Here is a 22,016-nt window from a genome sequence, read left to right as displayed (position 1 = left end):
GGAATAGAAAAGGAGCAACCTAGCAATGGAGAAAATGTTTACACAAGTACTGCTCTGCTCCAGCCAAACACCACACCATAAACTGTGGGCCCACCCACCCCAGCAGGGATGAGTGGGGAACTTAGATTTTCACCTCCCTCAGGTTGTAAGGGGGCCCCCAAACCTGCTCTCACCTCCAGTCAAAATGGTGTCAAGAAGGCCACACAGGGAGGCTGGAATCCATCGCCCCAGGCGGTAATGAGGCGCTCCTCCCACCCTCACTGGGGTGCTGGCAGAGGAGACCCACTAGAATCAGGACTGTCCCCACCACCAGCGCCAACAAGGACCTGCTCTCCTCACACCATGGTGCAGTGGAGATAATGTGGGAGCAGCAATGAGGTCCCCTATCTCTCTCAGCCACGGAGGGGTGGGTGGTGGCCACGTGGAGAGCTGAACCACCTACCCAGGAGCGCCTCCCTTGAGTGTCAGTGCAGGCTGAGTGGGGAAGCCGGACTGCCACACTCACCTGACAGGAATGAGGACGTGCAGCCCCTTTCCTGTGCCTGAGTGAAGTCAGAGGAAGCCAGCTCAAACAAAAGGCTCGACTAGGATCTAGAGTCTCATAACACAATACTGAAAATATCTAGGTTTCCACCAAAAATTATTCATCCTCCCCCAAGAAAGTCACAATCAAAAAAAAAAAAAAAGGCAATCAGTAGATGTCAACACACGATGTCACAATAAGCTGACAAAGGGTTAAAAGCAGCCATCAGAAAAACGCTTCAGTGAGCAATTATGAACACACTTGAAACAAAACATTAGAAAGTCTCAGCAAAGAAATAAGCTATAAAGAAGAATAAAATGGTATCAACGGCATCTGCAGGCAGACAGCGGGGTGGGGGGGATGCCAGCCCACCACCCGCTGCCTGGATGCTCGGCCGGCCGGTCGGGAACCTCTCAAAGCCTCAGTCCTCATCAGTGCAAGGGGAACCAAAGGAGCACCACCGTGAAGGCCCAGTGGCCTGGGGTAGTTAGGGTGCGTGGGAGCCGCGAAGAGAGAAGGCGGGGGGCTGGTGTGCTCCCAACATTTTCCTCCATGACCCTCCTCTTACCTCGTCTGCCCCATGGCTTTCACGGCTCACCAAACCCCCAGCGGCAGGCGATGCTCCTCTTTGCTTCTTATAAAGAGCTGTTGTGTGGGACATTCTGCAAGGGACAATAGATAGATATAGGTACAAAGGAACTCCTGGGTCACCGACCTCAGAGTGACAATACTTCAGTATGAACTATTAAGGCAACCAATACGGTGGTCAAAGGTAAACTCTTCTAGTTAGAAGTTTTCACCTGGGGATATAACTTACAGCATGAGGACTGTAGCTTCCCACACTGTATTGTCGGTTTGAAAGTTACTAAGAGAGTAGAGCTTAAAGTGTTTATCACAAGAAAAAAACATTGTAACTCTGTGAGGTGATGGATGTTAACTAAACTTATGTATTGTGGTTATTTCGCAATATAGACATACTTCAAATCAGTATGTTGTACTAATCTTGTTATATGTACATATAACGTTGTCATCTGTATATAATACAATGGGATATGTAAATTATATCTCAATAAAACTGGAAAAAATATTAAGGTATCTTGTGTTTCACTGACACCCAGCCCATCCAAATTTACAGATTCATGTGTTTCCCTCGCTGGTCTCTCGGCCTGGAGGACGGAGAAGGTCACTGATCCCAGCGTGTGGCCTGGTCCCAGGTGACTCTCCAACATTTGTTGACTGACTGGTATCAGTCACAGACACTTTACATCACAGTTTAAATCCAAATGACCGTTTGCTGCCTATACTAAAAGACATGACATATTTTCTTTGACCTACAGCTAGGTAGTTACATTTACTCCATACATTTACATTACAAAATATTTTTTGGCTAAAAAGCATTTTGTCAGTGACTTACCCACAAGCTCAGGTGTAAAGCTGCCCCAAGGAGCCCTCCTGATACAAACGGACCAGTCTGCTGTGAAGCGTTACTTATTTTGCAACTAAAGGAAGAAGCCCCTGCCTTATGTAGGACAGAATTTCAATTTTCACCACTGCAGACATGTGAAAACCCCCAAACCACAAACAGTGATTCAGTTTCTGTTTTATGCTACAATTGTTTTAATATAGGCATGATGCAATCCTATGTGTAATAATATTGCCCCGTGCAATTGTTACTCCCAGAACAGGAAGTGACAGAGGTTACTAAAGGGCACTCTGCTCCCTTCCAGGTTACTGGCACAAAAGAGTGCCTTCCACCTGTCTGTCCACCGCTGGGCCAAGTGTGAAATCCACTTTGGGACAGAGGATAGAGTTTGCACTTGTGAATATGGTGGAATTAATTTTTCATAACACACATTGACAACAAAAACGAACTTCCTCAGGGTCTATAGGGTAATAGTTAAGGGTAAATAGAGTATTTCCTAGTGGAAGGTCTAGAATAACTTAAATAATATCATATCATGATAGCTTTAGCCAAGGACTCTTGCTGCAGAGTGGAGGCAAAGTGAGCTGGTGAAGCGCCTGGGACCTCAGAGCTTCAGGGCAGTGGCCACTCCCTGGTGACAAGGACTGACAGCCATGGAGGCCAGGGCAGGTGCCCTGTACTGTGCTTTGAACTCTATAATCACTAACTCACTTAATTCTCATCCCAACTCTGTAGGTCAGACACTGTTATTATCCACAACGAGGAAGTAAGGCACGGAGAGGTTATGTGACTTTCTGAGGCCACACAGCAAGAGAGTAGCCAATCTCAGATCCCAAACAATCAGGTCTGGCTCCAGAGGTTACATTTTCTTTTCTTCCTGTAAGAAACAATTTTTCCTTTCTTTTTTAATAAAGCACACAGATCTTACTGTTAGCTTGGTGAATTTTACATATCTAGACCCCTGTATATTCACCACCTAGATCACTCACCCCATAGAACACTTCCTTGGTGTGAAATGTTCCTTGTACCCTGTCCGTCAAGTCCTGTCTCTGGAGATGACAGTACTCTGGCTTCAATCCCTATAGATTCATTTGGTTTATTTTGACCTCATGTATTTGGAATATAGCATGTACCACTCGGTCCGGTTTCTTTCACAAAACATGATGTTTTTACAAGTCTTCCATGTTGTACACATGTCCATTATGCCACCGCTCCTTTTTGCCACGGTTTATTTTCCCATTCTCCTCTTGATGGACTCTTGAGTTGTTTTCAGTTCTCAGCTATTATAAATAAGGGTGTAGTCAACATTCTTGTACGTGTGTCTTGGTGGACATAAACACTCAGTTCTCTGAGCATATGCCTAGCAGTGAAATTGCTGTTTTGTGGGATAAGAATATGTTTCATTTCAGTTTTCCCAATTTAAACCAATCTACACGCCCACCAGCAATGGAAGGCCTCCAGCGGGGCCAGATCCTCGCCACCTTCCATTTTCAGGTGTTTGTTTGTTTTTAACGTGCCCATTCTAATAGGTGTGTGGTGATTCGATCAGCAAGGTGTTCATTTGCCTTTCTGTACTGACTAACGTTGTGCCTGTTCAATTTCTCCCCCATTTAAAAATTGAATTTCTTTTTTCAATATTGATTTGTAGGATTTCTTGATAGAATCTGGATGTACTGTCTGTCACACAGATGTATTGAGAATATGTTCCCCAGTCTGCAGCTTGTCATTCAGTTTGTTAATTTTTCTTTTTAATGATGGAAGTTCTCGGTTTTAGTAAAATTCAATTTATCAATATTTTCCTTCATAGTTATGGGAGTGGTTTTTGCCTGTACGTCTTCTTTAAGAAATCTCTGCCTACCACAAGAATACGAAAGTATTTCCTGTTTTCTTCTGAAAGTGCCATTGTTCCCATCTTCACTTTAAAGTTGATCAATTTTGAATTCATAAAGTTTATCAACTTTGAATTAATTTCTGTGTAGCTGAAAGGCAGAGGTCAAGGTGCATTATTGCATATGCTTATTCAAGCAATTGTTCCAGCACCAGTTTCCTGAAAACATCAGCCTTTCTTCATTGAATTGCACCAGCGCCGTGTATGAGGTGTGATCAAAACACACAGTGAATGTTCAAATTAAAAAAAAAGTTATTACAATAAAAGAAACATTGCCATTAATCCCCTCAAAATACTCCCCCTCGCTTCAAACACACTTATCCCATCATTCTTGCCACTTTCTGAAGCAGTTCTGGAAGTCCTCTTTCTTGAGTATCTTTAGTTGTGTTGTCATGGCTGCCTGTGGGTTGCTATTTTTCATAAGCTTTAGAAAACATTTGACTATTATTTCTTCAAATATTGTTTCTCTCCCTCCCTCTCTCCCTTTTCCCTCCAGGATTCCAGTTACACCTGTGTTGATCTTAAGCCTGCACTACATGTCTTACACTTTGTTCTGTTTTTACCATTGTTTTTCCTCCCTGTGATTCAGTTTGGATATTTTCTATTGATCTACCTTCAAATGTATTAATCTTGTATTCTGCTGTAATCCGTTAGGTGTTGAAACCTTCTGCAATACCCACATTTTAAATATTTATTGGCATTTCTAGAATGCCCAGTTAATGATTTTTGTAGGTTCCAATTCTCCACGAAAATGCCTCCTCCTTCCACCCTTTTTGTCTCTCTTGTACTCCATTTTTAACATATTTATCACAGTTATTTTGAAGTTGTTGGCTGCTAACTTTATTCTCTGGGTCATTCTCTGAAGTTTGACCTCTAAACATGCAAACCATTTCCACAGAGGAGAGGAGACAGACAGACTGAAACCTGTCTGCTGACTTCTGCCACGTCTGCTGTAGAATCACCTTTCACCTATAACTTGTGGCTGTTTGGGCTGGTTTATCCTCCATTTCTGTGACTGCAACCCCAGGAATCAGTCAGGAGGTGAACACTGCAATCCACCCTTAGTAACAGCACCAAAACAATAACCCAAGTCGTGTTGTCACAGGAAGTCAGGAGGTGGCTTTCTCTTCCTACAATTTGGGAAGCTGTCTTGGGCAACATCAGGTCTGTAGAGAAAAATCATTTTCACCATTTTCCTTGAATTGGCCCATCCTCATCACAAATGGCTAACTCAACCAATTCCAACCCACAACTTCTGTAAAATGTCCTTTATTTAAAAAAAAAAAAACCTAAATTTGACCTTAACAGCAATTTAATTAAATTAACATGTTGCACTTGTTACAAACTCTAGTCTCTTAAAAACATAGGCAACTCATGGATGTGATAACTAGCTCCCTAAAATGGGTTTTTATCTGCTGTTGATGCAGGATTTCGAGGGAGTCTGTAAATGTTTGCGATTAGTTATGGACAAGACCCCAAGTGGGCACTTGAGATTCAATGATACCTACCCATGGAAGAACTTGAGAGTGTTTTTATGTTTCAATTGCTACACAATTTAGAGTTTGACACAGTGTAGATACTTCACTCTTTCAACTGCATCAAGTTTTCAATTTAAGTCTATGGGAGATTAGAACTACGTGGGCTGTCCGCTGGCATTGCCTGGGCAGGAAATAAATAGGAGAACTCAATGCCAGCCAAGGATTTAGAGCTGGAACTAAGGCTGTGAGAGCTGTGCTGAAGGCACTGTGGACCCGGGATGGCCTGGGTGTGCTTGGGGACACTCATGTGCCTGGAGCCTTTCTGGCCCCACCTCACCCAGCCAACCTCCTCCCATCCCACCCTGACCCTCTCCTGGATGCACACTAGCATCCTACGGTCCTCAGACTGCCCTTCAGGTCTCCAAGGAGAACATTCTTAGCTCCTTCATCCGACCCTCACAGGATATGGCCACCTTGCTCTGAGCTTCTAGGGTTCCACAGGCTCCCAAAGGAAGCAGTGTCCACACTGTGCTCCCCAAGTGGCCTGAGCTCCCCAGAGGACAGCAGGACACACGTCTAAGGTGGATGCCCTTGCTGTCACCTGAGCACAATGGGGGTCCCTTAGCTCCTTGTTTAGCCCAGGCATCTCAGTCAAGCCCCTCATCTGATTGTCCACCCATTTACTACAGATCATGACCTTTGCCCCCTGAGCAACTCTGAGCCATCGGAAGCCCCCACCCACCCCACCTCTGTCACAGCCCTGCGTCAGTCCTGCCACTCACACCCCTAGTAGCTTGGCAGCCCTGCTGAAGTGGCCGTCCGTCTCTAACTTGACCTGTTGGTCTGAATCTGTCCCGCTGCCCGGTCCCTTGGTGCCGCCCGCCCCCCACCCAGGGGCAGTGTGTGCTGGGACCACTACAGGGCAGGCCTGTGGTGTGCAGCTCGGGCCCACAAGGATACAAGCGTGAGCTTGTTTCGTTTGTTTTTTCCTGATGAAGCACAGGATAAGAAATGAGAAGTGTGCATGAACCCAAGGCGACTACCTTATTTGCTCTTCCAAGAAAAGTCCCGGATTCGTTTCTTGATGTGCCAAAGGTTAAGTGGGCTTGAGAACAACTACAGGACACCAAAACAAACAAGCAAAAAACATAGGAAGTCAGGGCCAAGCGTTGTGTTCCCCAGCACAGGAAGAGGGGTTCTAGGAGGCTCCCAGTTGACAGTGGCTGATTTTTACAGCCACCATTAACTAGTGAATAATTTCAGAATGTGAAAACTGAAAAAGCGCATAAGAATATCTCAATAGTTGGGATTGAAAAACATGTGTGTGTGTGAGTATGTGAGTGTGAGAGTGCATGAGTGTATGCGTGAGTGTGAGTGTGTTACTGTGAGTGTGTGTGTCGGAGTGTGTTTGAGAGTGTCTTAGTGTGTGTCTGAATATGTGTCTGAGTGTGTGTGTCAGTGTGTGCGTGAGTTTGAGTGAGTGTGTGTGTGTGTGTGAGTGTGACAGTGTGTGTGTCTGAGTGTGTGTGCTGTGTATAATATAAGTCACAAAGATGCTGGCCAAATCTCAAGTCTGCTCACTAAGGCAGCCTCAGTCCTGCCCACATGGCTGGAACAGACCCAATAATCTGTGGGAAGCCCTCTGTGCCACCCTGGAGCCGAGGGGAGACAGAGGCAAGCCCAGCAGCACCTGTCCCTGGGCAGAGGACGGAGGCAGGAGTGTCAGGTGGTCGGGGGCCAATGTGTGCTGCTCACCTGCAAATTCCCACAGGGCCACCACAGACGTGGGCTCCGGGCGATGACAGTGGGGTGTGGGGTGGAGAGCTGGGCCGAGAGGAGTGGGGTACAGGAGGCGCTGAGCATGGAGCCACTGTGCCCAGGGTCACAGAAACACCATCTAACGACCAGAACCTATGAGAATCAACCTGGACTGCTGAGCATCTAAGAAAACTCAGGGCATTCCCTCCTATTCCAAGAAAACGGAGCCAGAGGGCAGCCGAGGGGATCAGCAGTGAGATCCAATGTCCCCCGGGGGTGGGGGAGGCTCTTTAAGTCACACTGGGCCCAGAATGAAAATGTGCCCTTGTTATCAACACATTGTCTTCCAAAGGCTTTGACTTTCAGAGCCATCGAAATCCCAACTGAGAGAACTAAATACTAGAAACTCTTTACCAAATCCTGCTCTCAGCCCCACACCGCTGGGAATGAAGGGTTCAGGGTTCGGGGCTCACGGCGGGCGGCACCGCCAGCTCCACCTCGGTCCACGGGGCACACGCCACATCCGGAGTGCTGGCAGTCCCTACGCAGGGCGGGCCAGCACTTTCTCCAGCGTATTGTCTAAAATTTGGGCTGCATTTTCCCATAGACTCAGGGGTTAGGTTCCCAGGCCAGGCCATAAAAGCCCGTTTTTGTTTTATTTGTAGATAAATTGCATGATTGCAATTCTTCACGGTACTACATTGTGGAATTCAGTATGGAGAGCTCCACACGCTGCATTTGTCGAAAATATCCCAAATTCAGCCCCCGACCTCCAGGAGGTGGGGCACGGCTTGGTCTTCCCCCTTGCACAGCCCTGGGGCACCCACCTGAGTCCACGCAGGGTCGGTGTGTGGGCCGCTGTGGCCCAGCGTTTCCCAGAGGGTGGTCTGGGGCTCCGGTCTAACCCCAGGGCGGGGGAAAAGAAGCCAGGGAGGAAGAGGTGGAAGAGCTGGGTCCCGGCCTGAGAGAGACTTTTAGATGTGCAGGAGATCTGCTGGTACCGTAATTGCTGAGGGTGGAGCCCGGAGGGCTGCGCTAAAGTTTCTGACGGTTAACACCAGCAAAGGCAGACACAGTGAAGCAAGCCAGAGCTCCCTGTCAGGAATAAGGACCTAACCATAGGAGGGCAGTTAGGGTTCATCCCGCAGGCTGAGTTGGAGCAATCCGTGGGGCTGTCATTGCCTTAACCCCTGGCAATGTACCTGGTGCTCTGATGCGTTAGTGATGTCTGCCAAGGAAAGCGGCAGGGACCGTCTCCGGGCTTACCAAGCCTGGCAACACCCGCGCTGGGAAAGCCAGTGCCTGCCATGTTTTCAGAATTCCCCAGGGAAAGATGTGTCCGTATACACACGAAACACTTGGGTCTTTTCCCGAAGTCCATAGTAAGCGTTACTTGCTAAAGATTACACCATTGGGCACATAAATCTAAAAACGCTCCATTCCACCTGGTGTCTGTGCAGTGTGAAGGGAAAGAAAGTGGTCGTGTCTGGCAGAAAGGTGCTGCATTCCCGCACGGACCCTGAAGTGAAGTGTAGCCTGGAGAACTGCTGAAAGTTGTGTGTTTCTTAGTTCATCATCCAGAAAAACGTAGCCACCGTGTGTAGCGCCTGAATGTGTACTGTCATTTCATCTCACCAAACTTTACCTGCCTCCAAAGTTGTATTAGTATATTTGGGAAAGTAAAATAATAGTTTATTGATTGGTTTGCAACATAATTTAAAAGGTACCTTATCTCCAAAGTGCTAAAATTCTAGAATGTTTTTCATCTGCAACTACTCCCCTCAGACTGTGGGTTTCGGTGTGTCAGGGAACTCCTCCTGAGGTATCAATAGTTCCTGAGGGGCAAGCAGGCGCTTACAGGTCCCCACGGAGTTCACGGCACCCTGACCCCGTGACACCGGGGGAGGGGGACTCCTCGGGTAGCGGAGAGCTCTATGTTCCTGAAGCCCCGGTGAGAGCTGGCAAGTCAGATCTGAGACACAATGCTGACCTGAGAGCCTTCCCATGGCCGGAGACCCGGCTGGCCAGCAGAACTGCATGGGCTGGGCCTGGAGCTTCAGGGGAAGAGCCCCAAGCCCTGCAGAACTCAGGTCTCCACTGAAACCCACCGCAAAGCTTTTAGGTTTTTAAATAGAAAAGACGCCTTTTTATTAACATAGCTGAGCACAACCCACATGAAGCCACCACATTTAGGACATCTTTTTGAATAAACAGATGAAAGATAGCTGATAGGTAGGTAGGTAGATAGATGAGATAGATAGAAAGATTAGATATAGATGATGATAGATAGGTGATAGACAGACAGACAGACAGACAGATAGATAGACAGATAGATAGATAGATGATAGATAGACAGATAGACAGACAGACAGATAGATAGATAGATAGATAGACAGACAGACAGACAGACAGATAGATGATAGACTGATGGCGGATGATTTCGCAATGAGTAATGCCCAGCCCAGACCCCTTCTTCCTGTCTTTATCTGACTTCCCGTCTTCAGTCAACCTTCGAGACTGTGGCCGAAGCTCTTCTTGGTCACAGGCCACTCGGCCCTCGAGAGCAAACTCCTCCACCAATTGCTGCCCAGCTCCTGCAATTGGTCTGGTTGTCACCGCCTAGGCAGGGACATTTGATCACGGAAAAATACCCCGGTTTCTCTGTTTGCCTTTCTGTTTTGACGTTCCCTGCAGCCCCTCTCTACCTGGAAAGGAGAAGGAGACAACTGGTGGGGCCCCTGCCCCCTCTAAAATCCCGGAGGTCTCAGACTGCAGAGGGCTGGGCAGGTGGCCCCCTGGAGTGTTGTCACTGTTGCATTTCCCCCAGTTGCTTTTCCAATGGGCAGGTGCAGCCTGGGAAACAGACCTAGAGACACTGCCCTGAGCGGGGTTAGGGGTGCGCCCGGGCAGCTAGCGCCCAGCATCCGGTCAGCTCGTTACAGGCCTGCAGAGTTAAGCAAAACATCAACATGGCCTCTGATCAGCCACTGGCTTGTTTATAATCCCTACTCTATCTTGCACACTAGGTTTTAGCATTTCACGCTTCTCCCAAGCAGACTATGTCTGTAAACAGTCTCCATTATTATGAAAACCGTAAATACCTTTCATCAAGGGCAGACCACATGCCTGGCACCTTGCTTGCCGTGTGTGTACATCCCACACTTTACCCTTAGGACAACCTAGAGGTGGGGGTGGTTTAGGGAGACCAACTGTCCCGGTTTTCCCAGGCCCAGGAGAGAAGGTGGGGGTGAGGGGCTCCTGGGATGTGGGTGACCAGGATGAGGGGGTCACCCTATAGCATCCCATATTCCAGGTGAGGCAGCTGAGGCCCGAGGAGCCCATAGTGTGTCCAGGGCCACAGCGAGTGAGGCTGCTCCTGGTCCCACGCACTCGGAGCCCGGGGCCTGCGTCCCTGGCCTTCCCACCACAACTTCCTCTGCACGTTCTTACTTGCACACAACTAGCAAAATGTCTTTGTTAACGGTGAGGATACGAAGCAAGAGCGTGCTGAGAAAGGCTCTTTCTCAGCCTTCAGTTAATCCTGGGGACATAAGGAACAGAAAGTGGGGTAGGCCTGCCAGGACATAGTGGCACTGCCCAGCCCCTGTGGGGCACCCACAACTGGGGTCAGCCCCCACCATGGACACGTCACCCCTCACTCTGGTTCCAAGCCCCATGCTGCATCTCCGCTCTGTGTGGACAAGCTTCCCCCTGCCCACGGCCTGGCAGTGCCCCCCACCCCCAGGGCAGATTCCTGCTCTGCCCTGCCCACCTAACACCCTTAGAAACAAAGTTGTCAGAAAGTGAAAGGAAGAGGAAGAGTTCTTTTTCAAAATAAGACAAATTATACATGCTTATCATAACAAAATAAAGGTACGTGAAAAACGCTTGTAGCCTTCTTTACCGCTGCAAAAGAGTGATACATGGAGCCACTTTAATTACAGTGGCACTGGTGCTGCCGTCCCAGGGGAACCGCCTGCCGGGCTCCCTCCTCAACCTCCCGAATGCTAAAACAGGGCAAAACAACCTTTGCCCTGGGCCTGAGCTACCTGTGTCCCCGGGGACCGTTTGCAAAGATAACCAGAAAGCAGGTGTGATGACTGCTGGACTGATGACCACGGACTGGAAATGACAAGCAGTGTTTAGAATGAACATCACTGTGTGATGTCATCTGCACTTAGAACCGCCTTCCGTCTGGGGATGGAATTGTTCCCCTTCCCTCTCTCGCAGACAGACACCCCTCGCCTTTGTCTCCTCATCGGCACAGTATTTGGGTTTCTGCCTGAATCAGTGCACCCTGACTAGCTCTTCTTTTTTTTATCACAAATAAATGCTTGTTGCCTCTCACTTTGGCCTTTTATTTCTAGGTGAATATCTCCAACATACATACAAGACACCACTGTTAAAAGTTTTGTGTATATCTGCTGTGGTCTGAATTGTGTCTCCCCAAATTCCTATGTTGAAGCCCTAACCCCCAGTGTGATGTGTTTGGAGGTGAGACCTTTGGGAGGTCATTAGGTAACGACGGAGGGAGTGCCTTGTGATGGGATTATGTCCTTATAAACAGACTCCAGACAGAGCTTCACCTCTCTCTCCCTTCCTCCTTCTGTCCCTCCCTCCCTGCCTCCCTCCCTCTCTCTGCCATATGAGAACACAGAAGAAGTTTCTCACCAGACCCTACCATACTGCCACCCTGATCTCAGGCTCCCAGCCTCCAGAACTGTGAGAAATAAATGTCTGTTGTTCATAAGCCCCCCAGCTATGGTGTCCTGTTATAGGAGCCTGAACTAAGAGAGAAACTAGTACTGAGAAGTGAGGGTGCTGGGGTTAGAAAGACCTAAAAATGTGGAAGTGGCTTTAGAACCGGGTGATGGGGAGAAGCTGGAAGAGTTTAGAGGCGCGGCTTGAAAAAGCTGAGGTTGCCACAAAGGGATTGTCGGCAGAAACAGGGACATCAAAGGTGATTCTGGAGAGGTCTCAGATGGAAACGAGGACCATGCCGCTGGAGACCGGAGGAAAGGGGACGGGGTTATAAAGTGGCAGAGAGCTCGGCTGCATGGTGTCCTAGTGTTTTGTGGACGGAAGGGCTTGTGAGCTATGACACCGGATACTTGGCTGAGGAGACTGCCAAGCAGAGTGTTGAAGGAGCAGCTCGGTTCCTCCTAACTGCTTATGTGAGAAATAAGAAATGAACCAAAGGAAAAAAAAACTGCTAAGCAAAAACGAAACCAAAACTTAAAGATCTGGAAAATTTCAGGCTATCCATAGTTCAAAAAACGAGAAAGTATGTTTATATGGGAAGACTAAGAGTGTGGCCTCCAGGCCGTGAGAGAGAAATTTCTGTTGCTTAAGGCACTCAGCCTGTGGTATTTTGTTTTTAGCAGCCTGAGCTGACCAGGACAATATTCTCCCATAACTTGCTCTTTAGTCATAAAACCAGCAAATATGTGTGTGTGTGTGTGTGTGTGTGCGTGCGCATGCGTGTGTGACTTATGTAAAGTTGTTTCTTTTAAGTAAATACAGAATTATTTTGGACCATTTCTTTTCTCCCCCCTAACATGAAAGCATTCCATGGCAACATACAGAGATCTTACGCGTTATTTTATTAGCCACACAATCTTCTATTAAATTATTTACTCAGCCATTCCCTAATGGATGACATGAAATTTCTTGCTAATTTTTTTTTCTAATAAAGGTAAACCTAGCTCTTTATCTTTGTGTTTCCTCAGTCAGTCTAAATGTCACTTACCTCAGAGCTTCATTCTGGGACTTGTCAAACCTATTGTATTCATTTTCTATAAGCCATGGTTTATCCTTAAGGGTTTGCTCCTAAGAAATCGACAACCAACTTTTCTCTTACATTGATTTTTCTAATTTTTCCTCTTCTAGTTGAAACAGGCTTTTTTAAGGACTGTTTTGTCCATTTGTTTACCTCAGATCCTGCGACACTCACTTTCCAATAAGACACTCACCTCTCCAATAAAAGAGCACCTGCTTTGCTACGCTCCTATTCCAACCGGAATGACACAGATGAGTGGGATGGGTGGCACCTCATCTGCCTGGAAAACGAAGACGCTATAGCGCCGGGCAGTGGTGTGCTGATCAAGTGTGTGATGTGACAAGTGTCCATCGGGGGAGGGGAGAATCTCTGGCTTACAGAGTCCACCGATTTCCAAGGTATAAATACTCCCATCATTGACCGATTTCAAGCTCCCAACGCGATTTCACAGAACACAGCATAAGGAGAAACATGCATGGCAGACCAGCAGGAGTGTCCCCCAAGACAGGCACAAAGCCACAAGGAGCACAAATACCAGTAAAATGTTAAAATGATTAGGAAGTGATGGTGTTTGAGTATCTATTACCTTTGGTTTGAAAGTTCTTTACTCTTGAATAATGAGTGGGTTTAGCAATTGACTCTTGTTGGCTGGTAGAGACCATCTCCGTCCCACCGTGGACTGGGGGGCCAGCAGCCTGACGATCTGCCTGCATCTTCTCGTCTTCCTGCCACCAGCCGAAGGCCATCGCTTACACCTGGGAGGTTTAGCAGAACCACGGCACGGCCCGCCCAAGGAATTCTTCACTTCTAGGCACAGGAATTGTTTATGGTTTTAAAAAACCATTTCCCCAACTTCCAACCATAAGAAACCACCATAAAGAAACCACCATAAAGAAATCACCTTAGGTCCAATTTTCCAGTAGACCCCTGATACAGTAACTCAGCCCCTCGTTACTTTTCTGCACAAACACTGAGGCACGCGTGCACACACACACACACACACACACACACTTCTACTTTTCTAGTAAAATGAAACCATTGGCTTTGAATAATTTATTTGCTAAGCAGTTTCATAATAGTTTATGCGAGTATATGGTTTTGCAGTTGTTCACTTAGTTCATGACAATTTTAAACTCTGTTCTTAGTGCTGTGGTGTCACCTGGCAGAGCGACAAGAGCTCTGACAGTGAAGATGGGAAGTCCTACCTTTAGTTCCTCCGCTAAGGGGCATATGACCTCAGGCAAGTGCCTCATTTCTCCGAGCTGCTGCCCCTGAAACGGAGATGGGGATTTCCAGGCAAGAAGGTGCAGGAAGCTTGGGCTGCCCCAAATATGAAGCCTGAAAAGAGAGGCTGTAGCCAAAGCCAGGTTTGAAATTCTCATGGCCTGGGAAGGACCCAGAAAGCCCCACTGGGATCTGGGGCTCGAAGCAGGACCCCTGGCCTTCATTTATTGGACACGCAAGTCTGAGAGAATTCTACACCCTCCTCAGTCAGCCCAGCTGGGTCAAGCTAAAGGGCCCACAGCAGTGGATGGCATTCAGCGTCTAAGAAATAGAACATGTGCGTTCTTTCAAGTACTCACGGAACTCTGTTAATTAACCATAAGCAAAGTTTGTTTTTCTCTCTTAAGTTTCAACAGATTTTTAAAAATTGTCCACAGCACATTCTCAGATCTCAATGCAATTAAATTCCAAATCAATAATACAAACACTCAAAGGCATGTTTAGAAAATGTAAATACTCTCTTAAATGACTCTTGGGTGAAGAAATTACAATAGAAATTATGAGATGCTGGGTCCACCTGAATGGGTAGCCAGCAAGAACACGTGCTTTCATAACAGCTAAATATCAGCCGTTGAAGGAACAGCAAAAAATCAGCAAACGTAAAAGTGAGTTCTCTGTAAAAACTGATAGACACACCTCTAGCCAGAATGATATAGAAGAGAGAGCAGGTGTGGGAGGGAACAGAGGGAGGGAGGGAGACGAAAAGGGATGAGAACAAATTGTGACTAATAAGAGTGAAAAGTGGGATTTAATTGCAGGGAAAATCAAAAGCACATTCACGAGGTACGCTACGTAACTTATCTGACGAAGCTGAAAACAGCAATGAAATGGATAGTCTTTAGAAAAGTGAAAATCACCAAAATTAAATTAAGGAGAAAACAAAAGCTTGAATAAACCTATAAATCCTTACGTAAACTGAATTAGTAGTCAATTGTCCCACCTGCTTAGACATCCCAGATTTTTCAGGGGAATTTTTCAGAAGAATTTTAACAAATCTTCAAGAAATACATCATCTTTATCTTATACGAATTGTTTGAAAGAATAGGAAAAGCAGGTGAGCTTTGCAATTCATTTTAAGATGCTAATATAAGTTTGATAATAAAATTGGGTGAGAAAAATATGTATGTGTAATTCAACCACAAACATGTAATAACGAGGCTATGTAAAGAAATCCAACAAATTGATCATAAAACACTGTAACATCTAAAATGGGAAAAGTGGACGAACAGAAAATTCACAGAAGAAACTCTGGCATCCAATAAACGCATGCAAAGATGCTCAAATGTGTCGGTCAAGATGGAAGTGGAAATTGAAACAATGATGAACCATTTCACACTGGTCGGACTGGCAGGCAGGTTACGTCCGCCAATAACAAGGGTCCCCACACACGTGGAGAAACACGCCTTCCCACTCTCTGTGGGGTGCAAAGCAGGATGACCATTTTGGAAGGCAATTTGGCAGCATTTGGTGAATTTGAAAATTCCGATCCTCTACAACCTGATCCTTTTAAAGCTAAAGGTTGGGAGGTTCGTAGTCCAGGCATTAGGTTATGTGGTCAGCACACAGCAGTGCCCGGTGCTGGTCCTCAGGCTCCCACCGCCTCTCACATAAGGAGAGTCATTGTGTGCAGTGACCACCCTCCGATGGCACTCGGATATTTTAAGAAGGCAAGACTTTTTTTTCACTCTAATCATTGTCTCATGGAAAAACAACTTCCGAAGTATTTAATCCAAATAGAAGATGTAACCATCAAATAAATGTCAGCTCCTTGAGTGTGTCGATATAAGGATGTCAAGATTTCAAGTAGAGAAAAAAACACCAGTGGGGTGTAGTTTTAGTTTTCATGCTAACACGAAATGTCAGTGTAATCAGGTGAAAATGTTTTCAAGAACGTTTTCACCGCATAAAAATGGCCTGTTTTCTAAAAGGAAAGCAAGGGTATTTGGCCGGAGGAAATGTTTCTACATGTTTTTAAGAAGTTGAACTGGATTTGGGGTGAACAGCGTCACGTGAGGGACCAATTCTAGGAGCTATTCTTCCCTTATTCTGTGCACGGACAATGCACCCCTGGGAGTCAGGCTTTTCAGCCGAGGAAGGTGGGAGTCCTCATGCTCGTTATTTCCAGATGAAAAGCATCACCTGGCATTTCTCCTGTTTTGCTGTGAGTTCTTAGGGAGACGTGAGTGTCTCCCCAGCTGCCTGGTGCTCCCTGTCAACTTTCGGGGAGCATAGTGTCCCTGCGAGGGACGGTGCCCATAACTGAGCTCAGCATTGGGTTTTGTACACTCAGATGTTGAACCTTGAAGTAGGTTCAGAAAGCAACATGAAAGCAGTGCCATCGTCCCCTGCCCCTGTGACTGTGTGGCAGTTGACAAACCCCCAAAGCGCTCTGGGGGCTGAGCAGGTGTCAGAGCAGCCTGATGGGTGGGGACTCGGAGCTTTGATCTGTGAGGGCGCTATGTAGAGCCAGGGAGTAGAAGCCAGGAAGGAGAAAACCCATTTGCAAATGTGTTTCAAATGTGGAGCTAGGTCTTGAGTTCATTTCAAAGTCTTTACTGAGCACCTGCTCTGATGGACGTCATCGTGCGAGGCAGACACTGTGAGGCGTCCAGAGCCGAGGATTACTGGTCCACAGCCTCGAGTTTTACAAGCTCGTTGACAGTAAAGTTCTATGAACACGGGCAACACATGTGTGAACACACAGACACACGCACATGCCCGCATGCATTCAAAACGTAACAAACCTTCAACCAGCATTTGATCAAGTGTCAATGTTTTGTAGAACCCCAAAGGAGAAAGACCTTTCTGTGAGATGAAGCAGCAGGATGGTCTCTGGAAAGAAGTGGGAGCGTGTCGGGTGAGTACTGGTGTTAAATTCACAAGTATTCCGCACCCATCATGTGCAGGGAAGAAGCCACTGGGTGGTGTCACCAGATGACCAAGGGTAGGGTCCCCAGCTTTGGAGATGTAGAGCCATTCGTGCAATTTGAGGTCATTTCGTATAAAAATCCATCAGATTAAAATATCTAAATGGCAGCTAAGAGAAAGCCTGAGGAGCCAAGAAGCTTGAGAATTGGGGTGATCACAAGGTTCCCACGTCATGCAGATGGCTATGCGTGAAGGTGTGCAAACCAGTGCTAGAGGGCCATGGGGGAAAAGAACATTGCCAGGAAGAGCGGGAATGTTCTTCCTGGCAGATTTAAGGTCGATGTGGTAGGAAATTTGAGTAGCCAAGGACAACAGGTAAGAAAGCACAACTGCATCGATATTCCAGTGCTAAAAGCTCCCTGCTTCCAGATGCCGCTAAAACTCTGAATTCTGGAAGTCAAGGGCAAAGTGCATTGTCAGAACAAGTGCATTTCTATATGAAGAAATACAGCCAAACAGCAAGTTAAATACAATGAAAGCACTAGCAACAAAGCCAGCAGGCAACAAGGTTTCAAAGGAAACACAATGTATATGCATCTGTATTGACACCCAGCCTTATTCCAGACAGGACTGGGTGGTAGAATCTGTGTTACTCGTGGGCCTGTGTTACATTGAGAGGTCTGAAAAGCAGGGACTAACTCTGGGGGAGGGGTTGTGGGTCCTGCCTTTCTGCAGTTAACCAACCCCCTTGCCCTGGCAGGAGTCCTTTGCTGGCCCAGGTAGGGCTGACTTCTTACCAACCATGTGGTCCCGCTCTGACCAATCAGAGCCCCCTACCTCCTGGCCACAGTGATTGGTTTGGGCATTCTCATGTGACTTGGGCTGAGCCAATCAGAGTCTCTCCTGGGCCTCTGGCACTAGAGCCAATGGGAAAGCAGTGTGTGTCCACTGGTGATGAGCCAAGGCTCTGTCAGCCTGGCCTTGACAGTGCCTTTGAAAGATGACATCATTACAGCCTTGCCAGGGCCTCCTGTGGGCACCTGGACTTCCCATCTATGTGAGCCAGCAAACGCCCTATTTTGCTTAGGCTAGTTTGAGGTGGCTATTGCTCAGAGAGTGTCCTGACTAATGCAGCCTTTTATGATAATGGTTTTTCAAATGGCATTTTAAGGAAATTATAACTAATAAGTGCTCTGAATAGAACTAGAACTGGCTGTTAATTCAGGCCATTGAGAGAAGAATGATCTACATTTTAGAGGTACAGATAAACCTTCGCATTTATACATTAATTCCCCAAATACTTTCCTCTCTCTCTCTCTCTCTCTCTCTCTCTCACACACACACACACACACACACACACACACACACACACACACCCCACACACTTTGGAGAGTGTTACGAGATGAAACGAATCTTCCCAGGTGTCACTAAGTACGAGAAAGCAGTAATTTACTAAATGGTACCTTACGATTTTGGAAGAGTTAGTGGAACTTCTAGAACAACACCAGGCTCACGTTCTTGGAGCAGTCTTTGAATTGGTTGAGTCAGGCTGAGTAGTTCCAGAAAACTAAGCTCCAGCAAAGGACACATACAAAGGACGTACTGGCACTGTCTTATACGGTAAAGACGCTGGAGGTCTTGGATGACAATCTGGAAGGTTCTGGAGCAGATGTACTGCCTCTCCTTCCCAATGAGCCATACGGGATGTTCGCTGAGGAGAAAGCTCTGTCCAAATCCCCCTTGGAGGGTCCCCCCTGACCTCTCTGTGCAGGTCACTAGGTTAGCAGTCCCCATGACTGCCAGCCACAGCCGGCAGCTCTCCACACTGGCTGGGGCCCAAACAGACCCAGAATGGGCCTTTTCGCAGGATCCTGTCTTAGCCTTCAGCTTAATGAGGTCCCCTCTTCCAAGGCCCCCGGACACGGGGAGTCCCAGCCACTGACTCAGCCAGTCACCACCACTGTGGCTCACCAGGTCATTGTCTGGGTACCCAGAAATGCCAGTCGCTTCCCAAGGCAGCCCCTCTTCTCCCCACCTATACCCCTGCTCGCCCCAGAGAGAGGAAGCTCCAAGGACGAGGCAACACTGGCTCAAGAGTCACAAGACCCCGTATCCAGGCCAGCTCTGCCCCTGGGCGCTGTGGGGCCTTGGACCAGTTACAGCCTCTCTGGGCTACGTGTGTTACACATCTCTTCCTCATGTGTAAGTGAAGGAATTGAACGAGGTCAACGGTTCTCAAAATGTCCGCTGCCCAAGGCTGGGCCAGCCATGGGCTGGTGGGAAGAGGACAGAGCTACAAATCTCCTGCCTCCAATCAGGCAGTCCCTCTTGCAACTGAATCACTGGACAGTGGGTCCCTTGGCTAGAAAAAAAACTTGTTTTGAAAACTACTGCAGTAAATTATCCTCAAACGCCTTTCTCGTTCTGTGATGTACGGAACGGGAAACGAATGGCTAACCCGTACGTGCATCAAACAAAGACAAAAGTAAACCTAGAGAATTGGTGGTCATTTGGGGGGAACTGCCCCACACCTGTCTTTGGGCATAAAGCACCAACTGCCTTATTCCATGTAATGGGCACATGTTCCCTTCTTCACCCCATCGATAAGTACTTACTACATGTGTGCTAATCAATAAAATATGAAACAGGAAGGTTGTTGAACATGTTTAATTTTACATTTAAAAGAAAATTCTACAGCTTTAAAAAAATTTTTCTGTTTGCATTAAAGATCCCTCTCTGAAATAAATTCTCTCCTAGAAGGTTGAAACAAGCTGGAAGGGAGAAACATATTTTTTGTCATTTTATTTGTTTATGTAGAAATGTTTAAAGCACATTGTGAGCATTTTTATAACTCTCTCAACATTTCAAGGATTAGAAAATTAGAGAAAGGGCAGCAAAGCAGGGTAAAATCCATAATGCTCTGATTGTTCTGAACTCAAAATGCTAGAAGAGAAATATTCCCACATCCTCATTTTCAGAAGAACTCACTGTTGCCCGCTGTGAGCTGGCTTTAACTATTCCCGAGCCTCCCAACCGCTTTAGAAAGCATTCGATGTATAACTTCAAAGGTTTAAACGTGAAATTTCCACATCCCAGGGAATTAATGCCATCTACACCAATAACCAGTCAGTGTTCCAGTTCCGCTGCAGAAAATTCTTTGCATTTGATAAAGCTACTTAGCTGCCTCAGTTTCCCCAATGAGATCGGGAGCCGTCAGGTCCACAAAGACTCGCACAGGGCCCTGGGCCACTTTCCAGGCCAGCAAGGGCACCATCCAGAAGTGACCCACTCTCCATTCCCAGACCTCACCCACGGTCATATTTGTTTGCAACACAAACACATCTGAGCCCTGATCTGTGACCTTTTAAGGTCGGATGTCTTTGAAGCGTGCTTTGGAAGTCCTTGTGCTTCTTTTCCCGACTGCCGGGCTTTGGATGGCAGGTAGATGGTGAAAGTGAGGATGGGAAGAAGCGATGAGGAGGTCACCTGCTCGTCTCTGCCCGCTGGAGCGTGAGGCAACTGCGTTTAGGGCATGTGTTTCAGCCATCTCATCATCCCTGCATTTGGTAAATCAGTCGGGTGCGTAGTCAGGAAATTAGTGAGGGGTGTGACATTTGCTGGACTCCGTCGAGCTCCTCGCACTGTGCTAAGGTTACCAGATGAATAGATATTGTTTCAGCTCTCAAGGACTTTCTTGTCTAATGCAGGAGAAAGACAAATAAATAATGACAGCATGAAAAAATGCTGCCATCACAGTACAAATAGTACATTCTTGAAGAAAGAGGAAGAAGCCGTGCATTTGCTGTGACATTTTGGCATTTTATGTTAACGATATATTTTTTTTTTAATTATTTTTCCTTTAAGTTGTGATTTTAAAAGACCTGCTTTAAAAAATGATGACCGAATATTCTGGGATTCCCAACATGTGTAAAAATGAAATGTATGAAGCAATATCATAAAGGAAGGGATGGGGGAGAATAAAGTACATAGATACAGTTGTAAGCTTCTCACACTCTGTAGGTGCAGTGGTGCGATATTATCTGAAGGTAGACTGTGACAAGTTAAAGGTACAATCGAGCCACCACTAAGTAACAAAACAATGAAGTACAGCTAACGAGCCAAAGTGGAGAGAAAATGAAATACTAAAAAGAACTCAATTTCAAATGCATGTTGTTTGTTTTACTACACACACACACACACACACACACACACACACACGATGCTCAATTGATCAAAATAAGGGAATGAAATAAAGGAAAAATAAACAAGATGATAGGTTTATACCGAACCATACCCTAAATTATCTCAAAAATAAATGGGCTGACCAGGCTAAGAGAAAGCAGAGATTGTCAAAGTGGACCACAAAATAGAGCCCGGGTATCTGTCGTCTACAGGAAACCTGCCTTAAATGTAGTGACACAGATAGATTAAAGATAAAGGAATGGAAGAGACATATCGTGCATGTCCTACGCACAAGATCAGCTGGACTCGCCATAGTAACATTAGCTGAAGTAGACTTCAGAACAGGACTATCACTGGGGATAAAAAGGAAGATTTTAGAATGGTAACGGAATAAGTTCATCGTGAGGATGTAACAATACTAAATGTGCAAGCACCTAATTACAGAGATTCAAAAGTACATGAAGGAAAAGCTAACAGACCTAAACGGAGGAAGAGACAAGTCAACAATGTTAGTATTTAATTGTTGTTCTCTCAATGACTACTAGAGCAAATAGAAAATTAGTAACAATATTGCCTCAGCAACACAGTGTCAACCAATCTGCCTAATTTATAAACACTCCACCCAACAACTGCAAAATATGTTCTTTTTAAGTACACATGGAACATACACCAAGAGAGACCATATGTCAGGCCATAAAAGAGGCCATAATAAATGTAAAGTGCCTCAAATTATGTAATGTCTGTTCTTTGACCATAAAATAATTAAACTAGAAATCAATAACAAAAAGCATGTGAAAAACCTCCTGAATGTTTGGAAATTAAACAACACACT

The 22,016-nt window shown here is 46.3% G+C and overlaps 1 protein-coding gene across 1 annotated transcript in view; it reads right to left on the bottom strand.

The window, feature by feature from the left end:
• ABCG1 (ATP binding cassette subfamily G member 1) overlaps positions 1-339 on the bottom strand; it is a 60,576-nt gene extending 60,237 nt beyond the window's left edge. Inside the window, exon 1 of the mRNA XM_033126595.1 lies at positions 174-339. The gene's annotated coding sequence lies outside the window, so the exon portion shown is untranslated. The remainder of the gene's footprint in view (positions 1-173) is intronic.
• Positions 340-22,016: the final 21,677 nt, after the last annotated feature.

Source organism: Rhinolophus ferrumequinum, chromosome 2 (genome assembly GCF_004115265.2).
Source record: "Rhinolophus ferrumequinum isolate MPI-CBG mRhiFer1 chromosome 2, mRhiFer1_v1.p, whole genome shotgun sequence".
Taxonomy (NCBI): Eukaryota; Metazoa; Chordata; class Mammalia; order Chiroptera; family Rhinolophidae; genus Rhinolophus; species Rhinolophus ferrumequinum.
This window is presented reverse-complemented; position numbering and strand designations above follow the sequence as displayed.